Consider the following 14,622-nt stretch of genomic DNA (forward strand, 5'->3'; position numbering starts at 1 on the left):
ATTTCTCTTTTTCACCAAAAAAAGAGGGGAGCTATGGCAGAGTCCCTAAGTTTCCCAAAACCACCGCCAAACATCTCAAATCACTGCCCAAAGAATCATTCCAATCATCAATAAATGATTAATGAAATAACTTTGTTAATGCTTTTACATCACTTAAAATAACTTTCTATTGGAAAGTTTCTCATAAATTGTTTTATATCCGTGACTCCTTCTCTAAAATGACTGTTTTATTCAACCACTGATTCAGGGTTTTTATATTTTATCCAATTTCCTTTCCTCTTTTATTTTCTTTGTATTCAGTTTTAATTTGCCACTATTTTGTATCTTTTCCTCTTAAATCCATGATCATTTTTCTTTTTATTGCTGGACTTTGATGTTTTTTTGAAGCTAAAACAGCCAAAACATATGATCTTAAACTCATCCTGTTGTATTTTCTGCAGAAACAGGACCTTTGGGGACAGGAGATTTGTGGCCATCATTTTTGACTCCTCCCTGTTAAAAGACAAGGCTGAGCTTTTAAACTTATCAGATCCTACTGATCCCAATTAATGGGAGGAACTAAAAACGTATTCAAAACAAAAGCTCAGGTTTCAGGAGGTTAAGATTATACTGATGACAATACTGCCACCCTCTGAATAAAGGACTTTTACTTGTTGTAGGAACACTAAAGTGTGAGAACTTTTACTACCAGGGGCAAACATTTTACCACAGAGGGAATGGCAGATTTAACCAGTCAAACGTCTTCTTTATAAAGATTTGCCTCAGCTTTTGAATGTTATGAGATTATGACACCTCAGAGACCTTTGTCACTCTCTGCTTTGCCAGGCTGTTGTTACCTCATTAAAGCCTGGTGTCATGTCAGCTCCTCATCTCTGTTGCAAGCACAAGCACACAGATGAATATTTCTCCTTCATTTTTTCAGCTATACAAGGGTTTAGAAATATCAACAGTTGATCTTTGAGTAACCAGGAATTTCTGTATAACACTCTATCCCAACATATGTGGTACATGTTGAGATACTGGCTGGAAATAGGTCAAAGTGAATACTCCACCCAATGTAAAATCTATGATTTACCTGTAAGAATAACAAGAACAACTAAACATTAGCCCATGGATACGATTTTGTTGCACCTACTCTGACATCAAACCTCACTAATGGTGGTGCAGTAAGCAGAAGGCAGACACATACAGTAGCTGACATTTTTAAAAAGTCCACGCTACAATAAAGCACAATAGATGAGAGATGCATGATGTATGTGATACGAGCTGTCTCTGCTCCTGTCATGATGCCATAAGGTCGGCCTCCTGACATTTATCATTCATCACTGCAGACACAGAACAGACACAGCAGAATGGAAAAGCAGCAGCACCGATCATCAGTGTCCATGTTTGAATATGGAGCCTGGTTGGTGAAGCAGTAAGAACTCTGTGAACCTCCTGAATCTCTCAGTCCCGCTAACTCTTCCTCTCCTCTCTGTACGCCCTGTTTTCTCTTCAGCCTCACTGAAGGAAAAAAACAAAGATTGTCAAAACTCCCCGCGGCTGGAGCATGAATTTTTCTCCCTGAATGCAGCTGTTCCCCCGAGGGAAAAATTCACCCAATAGTTTTTCAGATATGTCATTTCAAGGCAGTCGACACACAGAAAAACAAATCCATCCCTAGATGAACTATGCTAGCATGGCTAAAGAAGGTACAGCAAAAGTCAAAGTAGGCCAAAACTGACCAAACTCATCAGTCTTTACAACAGTTCAATGTCTGTTTTATCACTGTAATTATCCTTTAAAAACATATTCTTATTACAAATATGTGATACAGACCATAAAACCTATTGATCAAGCAGAGGGAGAATTTAAGATTCATCATAAGTTTAAGCTTTCCAAGTTTGAACAAATTGAGTGTCGATTTTAAATCAGTCAAACTTGGTTATTCAGCAACTCCCATATCTCTTAAAGTTTTTCCATATATCTCATAGATTCGTAGGCTCTAAAGATAAAGCCAACCCTGATGATATTACACTGACATTTTGGGGTTATTTTATCAGATCACTGAAACACCTGAAGAGCCAAAACTAGACAACCAGTACATTTTTTAACTGGCTGAGTGGATTAAAGCTATTGTGGATTTCTAACTGGATATGAAGCATACTTATATTGCTATGAGGTCTCTCTCTGATCTGGAAATGCATACAAAAGCTAGCTTTAAAGCTATTTAGCCAGGGGGAGACTGAGAGATTGGTAAGCTACGTTGCAGAAACAGCTTTTAACTATATTTGACTGTTTAAATGAAGGTGGAGACTATTTCTATTGTAAAAAACACCTTACTTTCACATTTAAGGCACAAATTCAGCTCTGAAGCAAGATTCGCCTATTGCTTTGTTTACAGGGGGCTCCAGAAATGACACCCACTGAAAGAGAATTTAATTAGATGTTAAGTAGTCATTTTGTACATAACCTCATGCTTATTTCTTAAAAGTGTTAAACTCTGCATTGAAACAAGTAAGTGCTTTTACACTAAGCCAGTGGTTGCCAAACTCTGTCTGAGGGCCCCTTATCGCAGATAAAAAGGTATTCAGTCCCCCACTACCTTTTACCGTGCACATTAACATGTAAATATATGTAAATGGATGACAAACACTCTGTTACTCTCAAGTTTTGCATACAAATTCCTGATTTTTTTAATTAACAAAATTGTGTAGAATTAACTAAAATAATTGCCTTAAACAGAGTTTCAAAAATCTGACTCTCTGTAGAAAAACAATTCCCTGAAAATAAAAACTCTCACACAAGTAGAAGTTGCAAATTGGAGGACTAGAGCCAGGGCTCGCCTGCCTAACAGCAGGCTGTCCTTTTACACTCCAATCCAAATTATAGACCATCTTTGGACTTCAACTGTAACCGCATTGTTGAATCTGAGTTGACATCAATGAACTCCTTCTCTCCTGCAGTGTTAAAGTAATCAGCTGGTGCTGCTAAGCCTTGCCTTGCCACAACTCCCCTGTCATGATGCATAGCTGATTGCACAGCATCAACGCAACTGACCAGCGTCAATGCCATGTTGAAACCAATACAGGATGGTTTTAAAACTTCTCAAAATAAAAAAACTTCTTGGTGTTGTAACACACCTGGCAATTGAGGTCTATGGACAATAACTCAACCGACTGAATTTTGAAATCAATAGGAATTCTGACTTTTACATGATATATTTATAGTAAGAAATCTGACTATTGACTGAATCATTTCATCAAGGTATTTACAGAAAAATGATTCAAAAAGAAAATCGAATCAGATTTTTAACAATGCTTGGTTATTTCCAATTTTGCAAAGCAGATGGATTTGCCAGATTCCATGTCTGTCATCAGGCAAATTCCATCTTGCAAACGGTTTGGAACAATCAGCGTCATCTGAGGAGAACGAAGCAAGAGCTACAGATAGAGTTTAGTTGTACTGGAAGCTGAGAGCAATGGTTGCCACTGCTATAGCAATTTCCTTGCATGTAGCCATAGTATAGCTGCAGTTTCATCATAAATTTGCCAAATTTCTTTATCAAAACAAGAGCGCAGAGCCACTCTGAAAGCTTGTCATGACAAAAAAGATGTTTTCGCTCTTCCCTTTACTTGCTTTGGTATGAGTCTGCGAGTGCTACAGGTGGGGTTAACTGGTACTATAAAGCAGTGTCAATTGCAATTAGCCTGTATGTAGCTGTAGAAAGGCAGGAGTAGCATCAGAACTGTACCACATTTCCTTATTCAGACAAGAGTAAGGAAGCACACATAAAGCATCTCTTGGCAGAGAAGATGTTGCAAATCTCCCAATAGGTTTCAGCATGAATTTTAACCACAGACAAGCACAGATGTGCATAGACTACAAGCCTAGCCTGTACGGCTCAGGTTAGTACAAGAGCTGAGCATGAGCACTACTTCTTTTCGTCTAGTTGCTCTGTTTGGCCCAAAAGGGATGTGACAGACTAAACATCTGTCCAATCACCTTTAAGGAATGTTTTTTTTAATTCCTGGCCTTTCCAACACATTTTATGGGAGGTTTCCAAGATGAATGTGAAATATATTGCATGCAATAGATATAATATGTAAATGCATCAAATCAGATCTTCACCATTACTTTGTTATTCCTAACCTTGCAAAAAAGATGGATTTGCTAGATTCCATGTCTGTCATCAGGCAAATCCATCTTGCAAAATTCCATTCTACAATGTTGTGCCAGACCCAAAAAAACTTCCAGACCAGTGGGCGTCATCTGAGGAGAACGAGGTGGTAGCTACGGATGGGGTTTAACTGTACTGGAAGCTGATAGCAATGGCTGCCACCGCAATTAGCCCATAGCGGCAGTTGACAAACAAGAGCAAAGAGCCACATGGTAAGCTTGTCATGACGTAAATGGTGTTTTAACTCTTCTCTTGACTTGCTTCAGCATGAGTTTGCGATCATTACAGGTGGAGTCGAGTTGTACTATAAAGTAGTGTTTACAATGACTGCTACCGCTGTAGCAATTAGCTCAGATGTAGCTGTAGGGAAGCGGCAGCTTCATCAGATCTAGGCAGCATTTCTTATTATAACAAGAACAAAGAGCTATACAACTAGAGCTTCTCCAGATAGGTCTAGACATGAATTTTAGCCACAAATTTGCTCCAATTTTCATGGACTATGGCAGCGCTTGTCTGTACCACTTAGGTTAGTAAAAGAGCTTGGTAAGTGTACTGCCTCATTTTGTCTTGTTGCTCTGATTGGCCCGCAAGTTATGTGACAGACAGAACATTCATCCAATCACTTTCAGATAATTTTTTGAAAAGTCCTACCATTGCCAAACACTTTCTATGAGAGGTTTTCTAGATCAATGAGAATATAAAATAGTCTATGTGGCATGCAAGGTTATTCCTAGTTATTTGATTACTGTGATCATGTAAATGCGGACTTTGCTCACAAGTATAATATACACACTGCAGAAAACACAAAACATTTATAGTCCCTCAGTACAACACAAAAAATGAAGACAGTTAATCATCTAGAACAGTTAACTTTTTAAAATGTACGGTCCAGAGCTGGAGTGGGAAAAAAAGCAGGATTTTAACCCAGCAGAAAACATTGTTTTGCTGGTAACCCTGCGTGATGAACCTTTCAAGATGCTGTAAGCATACACCGCAGTGATTCCCTGACACTGCGTCTCCATAAACATCTTGAGAGCTTCCAGGAACTGAGGGCTGATTTCATGGAGGAGGAGGTGCATGCTGTGCTAACAGTGCTAGCTGTGTGACAGTGACTCTACAGCAGGTACAGCTGCTACTCTGTTCTCACAGCTGTAGTTTGAAAAACCTGTCAGACACCAAATAAAGAGCCTCTGAGTGCAGATTCTCCAGCACTGCAGAGAATCTTCACACTCCTAACTGGGAGACACGATTCAGTCACACCTTACAAGACGTCTTAAATCTCAGAGGGAAACTACAGTATAAAGAAACACTCTGCAAATCAAGAAACAAGCCTTTACTATACTATACTAGCCTTTAATGGATGCATGAATCTGGAAATGCCAAGGTTAAGGTCATACATGACCTGTAATTTCCATCCTTTATAAGTGCCTGTAGATGTCTTCATGATAATCACACAGACATCCTTAAAGCCAACATACACATCATAAAGCACTCCACGTGCAGGATATATCATACAAGTACACATCCAGCAGGCACAAGGGTCTTTTGGTTCAAGTGTGCCAAAGAAAAGCACTTTGAACAATTGAACGCAGCTTGACAGTGATTCAGTGTCACAATCAATCAGGATGATGATTGAAACACAGAAAATTGCAGCAATAAGAGAAGCAGAACAGAGCAGCCAGAGAGCAAAGACTCTCTGTTTATTCTCTCATTTACAGTTTAGCTTAGCCTGACGTTCTGGAGATGAACACTGTCCAGACCAACTTGTAAAATGTTTTACTAGATTTATTAAAGACATTCATATAGTAATAACAATATAAACTCACAAATCTGCTCATGCAAGAATAAACACACATCCACACACATAAAATGCCTCCTTCTCTCCTCCGCCTTTCTCAACTGATTTCCCAGAGGGGCTGAAGGAGCTGGAAGCTGTTGACGTGTCCTCTTTTTCAGGAGCTGGGTCGAAGCTCCGGTTTGATTAGCAAAGCCACGTGAAGGAGTGTAGAGCGGGTTACATGCGTCAGCACATTCAACAAAAAGTGTCTAAGGGAAACAGAAGTGATACTGACGATGCTCATTTATACCATCTAGTGACTGGAATAAAGCAAGGTTAATTTGGCAGCTATTCTAAATTTAGTCTAGACGTTAGATTGAAATGTCTTAAGTCATTTCTACACTTTGCATTTTTAGTCTAGTTTTAGTCTTTAAAAAGTCCTTTTAGGGGCCCGAGCACCAACCTTGAAGTGAAGGCCCTATTGAAACTAAAGCAGTTCTTTTTTTTATTTATTCGGACAAATACATTGCTTATTTGGAGGCCTCAACATGCTCCAATACTCACAAACAAAAACTAATATACTTTCTTCTTAAAATATGTATAGGAAGTGAGATCATAAAGGGAAAAGCTCAAATATGGCAGTTTTTTCAACATTTTTGAGGTTGCACATTTTGATGAACTAGTCCAAGGGATGTCATCTGATGGACAACAGAATTTTTATGCTGATTCTAGACAAGTTAGAGATCTAAAGTTATCAAAAACTTGAGTTTTTTCACCATAGGGCAGGGTCACAGTCCCCATTGTTTGAATTATGATTTTCTTCTTCCTACATCACTTAAAAAATTCAGCCCCCACACACCACTCAACCTAAGCGTTTGATTTTCGGTCTGCATATGGGTCATTATGAAACCTACAATCTTGGACCCATACCAAAATCCCAACAGGAAGTCCACCAGCTTCACCTTAGTTTCAAAATAAGGTCTTTTCATGATATTAAATGATTTTAATCTATAATATCACTTGGATATATTGTTCTTTGATCCTCAAAGTTTTCTGACAAGACAGAAGTATGATACTCAACATGTCTACATGCAAACATCTCATCAAAGCACCACATACTGGCAACAGGAAGTGACACAAGTGGGCTATTTGTTTATTCCTCTTACTGTGCTGAAACTACCAAGCTCAGATTTTGAACTGTACTCCTCAATATCTGTCCACAACACAGACATGTTTCATTGAAGGGCACCTCACTGCTGACAGCAAGCATTTTGGCATCTCGCCAGTTTCACAGGAAGCTGGTGTAACTCCAATATGAAAAAGCAAAAAAAGGAGCACCCTCCCAACACTAAACTGAAAGGTAGGTGCACGACCACAAAGATTAAACTGGAAACAGGAAGGTGAGCACTCAAAATGTCCTTTTTAAACGTTTATTCAGGCTAACAGGCCACAACGGACGCGTTTCGACACGTAGATCTTCTTCAGCGTTGTAGACAAAGAGCGGAAGGGCACCGTAAATACAGGAAGTAACTCTAACAGTACAGGTATATCCTTAAAAATAAGACTCTTAGTTTTAGTTGGGTGAGATGCAACCGCTCATTGAAACCTAACACAAAGACATCAATGTACATAAGAACACAAATTAATCAAGTACAAATACATCACAAAATGATCAAGTTGTGTATCTATACTGTTAGTTACTTTCTGTATTTAAGGTGCCCTTCCACTCTTCGTCTACAACGCTGAAGAAGACCTACGTGTCGAAACGCGTCCGTTGTGGCCTGTTAGCCTAAATAAACGTTTAAAAAGGACATTTTGAGTGCTGACCCTACTTTTTCCAGTAACTCCAATATGAAACATCCGATTTGCTTCAAATCTCACAAGTATGATCAAGTTCTGCCCCTCTACACATTCAGACATTAATTTCACGGTTTTGCTGTTGTGCCCCCCACCATAACAACCGTAACATCTCTAACATAAAATGTCCAATCTCCTTTTAATTTTACATGATAAAAAATATCAGTGCTGGTCTGGTCACTTCTACATATTAACAGCTTGCTTTGTCATACTGCCACCTACTGTTGACAGCCAGTGCTACCTCATACACAAAGTGCAATATGTTCATTTCTTTCAATTTAATGGCACCTTTAAACATCTTTAATTCATTTTGTTGCCTGAAATATGTCTCTGCTCTGCTTGTGGGCTTTTTATTGTGTTTACTTTAGAAGTTGTCTTTGATATAAAAGTATTCAGGCACCGTTTGGACCCTGGAACCATTTTGATTTAGCACTAATATGGTGAAAACCCCAAACAACACCCAACCCTAATCTCCACTTAAGTTGCAGGGAGATCATAATCAGAGGCATAGATCACGAGCATGTGTGTGTGGGGGTTTTTTTTGTTTGTTTGTTTTGTTTTTTTGAGGAGCTTAGCATCATGCAAAACATACTATTCCACCAGGTGGAGACATCCTGCTGCCGTCCTTTGGCTTGAATGCACCTGCAACCTGCAGGCCTGAGTAGGCAAGGGGAGAATATTCAAGGTGTCCAGCTATTTTTTTGTCCTAGTGCAACCACATCCAAGATGTTGCACTGTCAGGAAACGTAATCTTGGACAGCCAACTGGAGAATGTGCACCATGTAGCATAGAAGACTGCCTGTCATCACTTTTGCAGTTTTTGCATCATTAATGCATTCATTGTTTAATTAGTGGCATTTACAATTTTGGAATTTGGATCAGAAAGACTACAAAAAAGAGATCCTGGTTATAATCAAAACTTTTCTGTGCACATTCTTTACATTGTCTCTTCTTTAAAATATCTTGCTAAACCACAATGTTGCTTCAACACAGAGTGACTGAACAGGAAGGAAAGACACAATACAAGACACATCCTTAAAGGTCATCTGGTCTGGAAATCCTTCATTGTCCTGAAACAAGCCTGTCACACAGTTGTTGCACAGTTGCCTAAAACATGGTGTAACCTCACAAGGGGGAAGTTAAACTGCTTAGCAAGAATACACACAAACACATCAGCACATTTGCATTTCAGCCTTCAACCAGCTCAGCAGAGCCTGTTTTAAATATTATCCAGTGAATATTTAAATCACCAAACTGTCAGAGTTACTCGACCACAGCTGACAGTGGTTTTCTGTTTGAGCAGACAGAACGTCATTTACAGCCTCACTGTTTCAAGGCGCAGCACTATAGGATGATTTCATTTGAAGTCACCTTTCATGCAAAACAAAAGAACAATTCAGCCCCGCGTCTCATGAAAGGCGGATTAAACAACCTGTCAGTCCAGGGGAATGAGAACCACTAGAGGCAGAAGTGAAGCCAGGGCTTTTTGTTAATTTGATACCAAGTCACTGTAGGCTAGAGAGGAGCTGTGGAAACATGGATAACGTGCTAAATGAGGTCATTTCATAAAAATAGGACCCAAAAATCACAGGTTTTGATTTACTAGAGCATACAGAAGCTCATTTTACACATGACCTGGAAATTTCTAGATGATTTCAGGAAGGCTGCCCCTGGTATAAAGTTCCTACTCTAGCTCTATCTTTGAAAATTTCTGTGATTAGTGTGTAGTTTTCTGTGAAGATTCTAACCCCTTTTGTTTTTCTGTTTTCCAGTGCTGTTGTCCAGACTCCTCAATTAAGAAACACCTCAGTTTGATGGAGTTAAAAGTGTAAGACATCCCTGCTGGTTATCACATCAGAGTATTGAATTTTCAGCATTAACTGTCATTTCTACCATGGACTCTGTTTACAAATATGTGGCGAGCCATTTCTGCAGTTTTATTTCTTTAACCAATTTTTGGGAGGATGTAAGAAATTTACATAGGAGGATAACCAACAACTGTTTTGTTTGACTGTATGTCCAGACATATTGGATTTAAACGCTAAGGTGAACACTCCAGGAACAGTGCCACAAACGCCACTGCCAACCCCCCAAGAACAGTGAACACTGATCCTTACCGGACTCACATGTGGCACTGTGAGCATGTGTGCTTGACATTTATGCAGGTGCATCATCAATGGTGCATTCATTTAATGAGCAACTTTAAGCTCATAGTGATTATTCTGCTTTGAAATACCATTGTATGCATGTGCACAATGGTTGCAAACTTTTGAGGTGTGATACCATTATTTTTCATATGTACAATACTGTTGGTGCAATATGACTGAATAATTATGTGCATTTCTTTTCTTCTTGAACCTTTTGTTTTAATGTGTGTAACACTGTAGATTGCACAAGACTTTCAGAAACTTTCTACCTCCATTTTTTCATCTGTCTTAACTTTTAAACATACCATGTAACCAGGGCTTGACATAAAGTCCATGTAGAGTAAAATCCAAACTTTGTGTCTGTTGGAATATGGTTGTTGTTACCACATGAAAACACTGAGATCTATGCCTGACTGAATTTTTGATTTCGACTATTAGAAAGTCGTTCCTTGCTTGGTTTAATATGAGTAGGGCAGATATAGAGGCTCATGACATCACCAGTCTTGATGGGGAATTACCCCACACCCCCAACACTACAGCAATACAAAATCACCAAGCAGTTCATCCCAGTACAGTCTGTCACTGCCTTCATTGAAAGTTAATAGCCAGTTCCATGCTGTGTTTTTATATATTGTGAGGTAAATTTCCAAAATCTGTCAGCCTGTGAGTCATTAAAAGTATTATTTGTGCCAGAAAACAGTAAATTCAATCCCAAACTTCTGTCTCTCTGTTCTGGTGCACAGCCAGGCAGCTGATCAGAAGTGTTTTTTATTTGAGAGGATCGTATTTCTCCTAAGTGGGCATGGCTTCAGTTCATTCAACTGACACAACCACGCAATTCTAGAGCAGATTTTACTGCCTCATCTTTCATGATTTTGAAGCTTAATTTGATCAACTTAGATGTTTTTCGTGACTGAAATTTGGCCTGGTGGGTCATAACTCAGCTACCTGTCATACTACCAACCTACAATAAAGATTTTTTTTGATCACTTTACGGGGACTTTAACATCCACCAACCAGCCGATGCAGGTGGATTTCAGCTCTGGCAGGTAGTGCAGTGCCAGGCTGAATTTATGGCTGACACATCCTGTGCTTTACTCTAACTGGGCACAGCTGTTCTGTCAGTGTTTGTGATCACTGTTACAGTGGTACATGCTTACTGCAATTGGCTGTTTTGCACATAAAGGGGTCAAGTCTTTTTCAAAATAATTTCAAAGCGCTAGATTTAATTCAATTTATATTTGACTTCAAACTTTGCTGGTCAATTTGTGTTTTCTCTCAGGTGGATGAGGAAAAAATACTTTAAAGTTGAAAGCGCAGTGTTCATTTATGATTCAAAAGATTGCAGATCTAGATCAAGAAAATTTAAGTATGATATGGTGAACCTTAATCATTTATGATGTTATTTCCAACAAGACATTTGTGGCTAGTGAAAATTCAGAGTGGCTAGTAACTTTGGAAAACTACTGGTCACAGTGGCCGGTAGTTTAAAAAAAAAAAGAATGTTAAGCCATGCATGAGTTTGTTATTTTTTTCTATGTTGTCCTTATTTTAAGTGTAGCAAAGAAAATTTCACCGTAGCTACAGCGTGCGATGACATTAAAGCTATTCTATTCTATTCTATACTAAAAGACAGTGTGATAATTATGCTTTAAATCTGCACTTTGTGAATCTGTAATGAGGAAATACATTGCTTGAATGGCAGATCAATACTCCATCCATGTTTATTGACTGGTAAATTTATTAATTTTACCACTCAGTACCATAACATATCAATATTTATGGACTGAAGGGGAATCCTGTGATCAAATCAGACATCCCTTGGTGTTCTGCACCATCTCCTAAAAAGGAAAGTGAAATTAAATCCTTCCTTAGTTGTGGACCGCTTGGATCGCACAGAGAGTCCGTGATGGGACCTCGTACTTCAGTTTTAACAATACTTAAATTAAATCCCTCACAAAAGTCCCATAGGGGTGAGGCGCCAGTATTTTACGACAGGTGCATGACACGGATCAATAGCACATTACTGGCGAGCATGCTTCATTCTGGTGCAGCTTCCAGTTCCATGGTGCATTGTGCGTAAAGTGGTTAAAATCCACAGCAGCTGCAGAGGAGTCAATATCCTTCCGATCGGTCTGTAAACAACAGTAAAGCACGTGCAGGGTAATCCAGCTGCAGCGCTGGAGCATATTCAGCACTACTTCCTCTTAAACACAGCGCACAAACCGACAGATCACTGCGGCACAGATAAGATGATCGTAAAAGTTTCACTCACCCAAATGACAGCCCGGGTGTGTTTGAGCCCCTCTAAGCGTCCCTGTGATCCCGAGGCGTCCCGTTCGGACGCACGGAGCCTGTTAGATTCCGATCACCGCAGATTCTGGTCCCACAGTCACTGAAAGACATCAACACAGACACGCTTTCTGTGTGGCAGGCAGCGGGATCAGCTGCTGACCTCAGATGTGTCCCATGTTTCACACCCTCTCTTCCGGAAAACACGGACGGACCAGCCCACACCAGCCCGTCAGAGCGCGCGCACATACAGAGGCTCCACGCGCACAGAGGCAGCAGATCAGCTGGTTGCTGTTGCACCGCAGCACCCTGCACACAGCTGCCTTCTCTCACAGTTTAAGTCCGCTTCGAGGGGCGTCGAAGCACACGGTTAACACCAACTTTTATTATTCTAAGAGACACAGAGCCACGGGTCCTAAGATCCGCCTTGTTTCTGCAGAGTGACCAACTATGTGCCATTATCACCCCACTGCAAGCTCCCACAGTGTCATAATTTATGTTTGCATCACAGCACATGATGTAAAACACCTTTAGCCATTCAACATCTCAGGTGCCATATGCCAATTACCTCCCCTGCTGCCCTATTGAATCTTACACTATCAGGCACCGTATTTATGCAGCAGAAGCGGAAATAGCGCCTCTAGTGGTCAAGTCCTCATTTATTCTCCAACCGACAAAACTCAAATGAATGTCTGAGTGATCAGGGAGGACAAGCAGAGCAGTCATCTCTGATTTCAGAGGGTAACAACGTCATTATTGAGGCGTCTGAATTCTGCTCAAAATGTAGGAAACAAACTCATCAGCTTTGGACTTCACAACCAATTTAAATCCTGAAGGAAGGGGCGGTAATAAGTAAAAACTTAGGAGTTTGAGTGAAAAAATATTTAGAAACATCCTTTTCAGGTAGCAAAGACAGAGAAATATCCAAATGCTCAACAGAAAAGCATCAAAACTACAAGCCACATCTCTTACATGATTATAAATTATGTGAAACTTCTAGAATGATTCAAACAAACCCATAGGTGTAGTTTTATTAATATAAACACATTATGGTACTGGGCCATCTTAAAGGGAAGAAAAATTTTGCTCGCTTGCTTTTTGTTGACTTTCTTCTGCTTTTAACTGAATACAACCTCACATTTTAGCTGATCGTCTCAAAAACAATCATAATGTGGGCCAGGGTGTGGTATGCTGACTAGCTGAAAACAGACCTTCAGAGGGTAAGAGTAATGGTGTTTTATCAAAGGTGCTTTAATCTTCCACCAGCTCCCCTCAGGGGTGTGTCCTCTCACCCCTGTTATTTATTTTAGACTCAAATGAGTACCAAAGTCGAAATGAAGGCAGATATTATGAAGTTCACAGATGAGCTGGTGATTGTTAATGTCACGTTTTACTGCATAGAACAATATGTTTGAATGTGCAAACCCATTTTCGTAAAACAGAATTACATTTTAGGGTAATGTTAACAATGTGGATGTGCACATAGAACTAAACCAATTAGAAATTAATATCAGATTTCAGGATGCCAGAAAAGGAAATAGAAGAAAGTGAGACAACTTCAGTGAGTAATTGAATAATTGTGAAATGATGCAAAAATCAACAAAAAATAGCACTAATGGGATAATGGTGACAAAAGTGGCAAAACTGTCTAAAAGATCAGCAAAGCTTGGTTAAACATGGCAATGAGAAGAAATAATGGGTCAAAAGATGCAAAACTGGGTTTAAATGGACAAAATAGGTGTGAAAATGGGTTAAGAACTAATGGGTTAAGAGTGTGAATAAGAAGCAGAAATGGTTAAAAGTGGCAAAACATGTTAAAATGGCACAAAAAGTGGCAAAAATTGGTCTAAATTGGCAAAAATTGGTAAAAAAAAAAAGTGGCAAAAGTTGATTAAAAGTGGCAGTGAGCGTCAATTAGTTAAAGTGGCAAAAATGGTTTAAACTGGGCAAAGAATGGTTAGAACTGGTAATAAGTGGCAAAAAAAGGTAAACATTTTTACAAGGTGGCAAAAATGTGAGAAAAATGGGAATAGGCAAATATTGGTTAAGTGTCAATAAGGTGACAATACGGGGTTAATAGTAGCAAACATTGTATAAAAGTGGCAAAATGGGTTAACAGTGGCAAAAATTACCGGCAAAAATGGATTAAGTTTGGTATAAAGTGGTATAAATGGGTTAAGAGTGGCTTTAAGCTGCAAAAATAGACTTAAAGCAGCAATAACTGGTAAAAATGGGTTAAAAGTGGAAAAATGAGTGGGGAATGTGGTGAAAAGGGGTTTAAAGTGGCCTGGTGTAATCATTTCAATATTAGATCCAAATAACCACTTGACACTTTCTTCAGCTCCAAAATGAGGTAACTGTTAGCAAGAAAGCTAGCCCCGATGCCACTG

At 39.4% G+C, this 14,622-nt stretch overlaps 1 protein-coding gene across 2 annotated transcripts in view; it reads right to left on the reverse strand.

Moving 5' to 3' along the window:
- camkk1a (calcium/calmodulin-dependent protein kinase kinase 1, alpha a) overlaps window positions 1-12,526 on the reverse strand; it is a 136,731-nt gene extending 124,205 nt beyond the window's left edge. For both annotated transcript variants that reach the window (XM_041801638.1, XM_041801637.1), the window contains exon 1: window positions 12,216-12,526. The gene's annotated coding sequence lies outside the window, so the exon portion shown is untranslated. The remainder of the gene's footprint in view (window positions 1-12,215) is intronic.
- Window positions 12,527-14,622: the final 2,096 nt, after the last annotated feature.

This window comes from Cheilinus undulatus, linkage group 12 (genome assembly GCF_018320785.1).
Source record: "Cheilinus undulatus linkage group 12, ASM1832078v1, whole genome shotgun sequence".
NCBI lineage: Eukaryota > Metazoa > Chordata > Actinopteri > Labriformes > Labridae > Cheilinus > Cheilinus undulatus.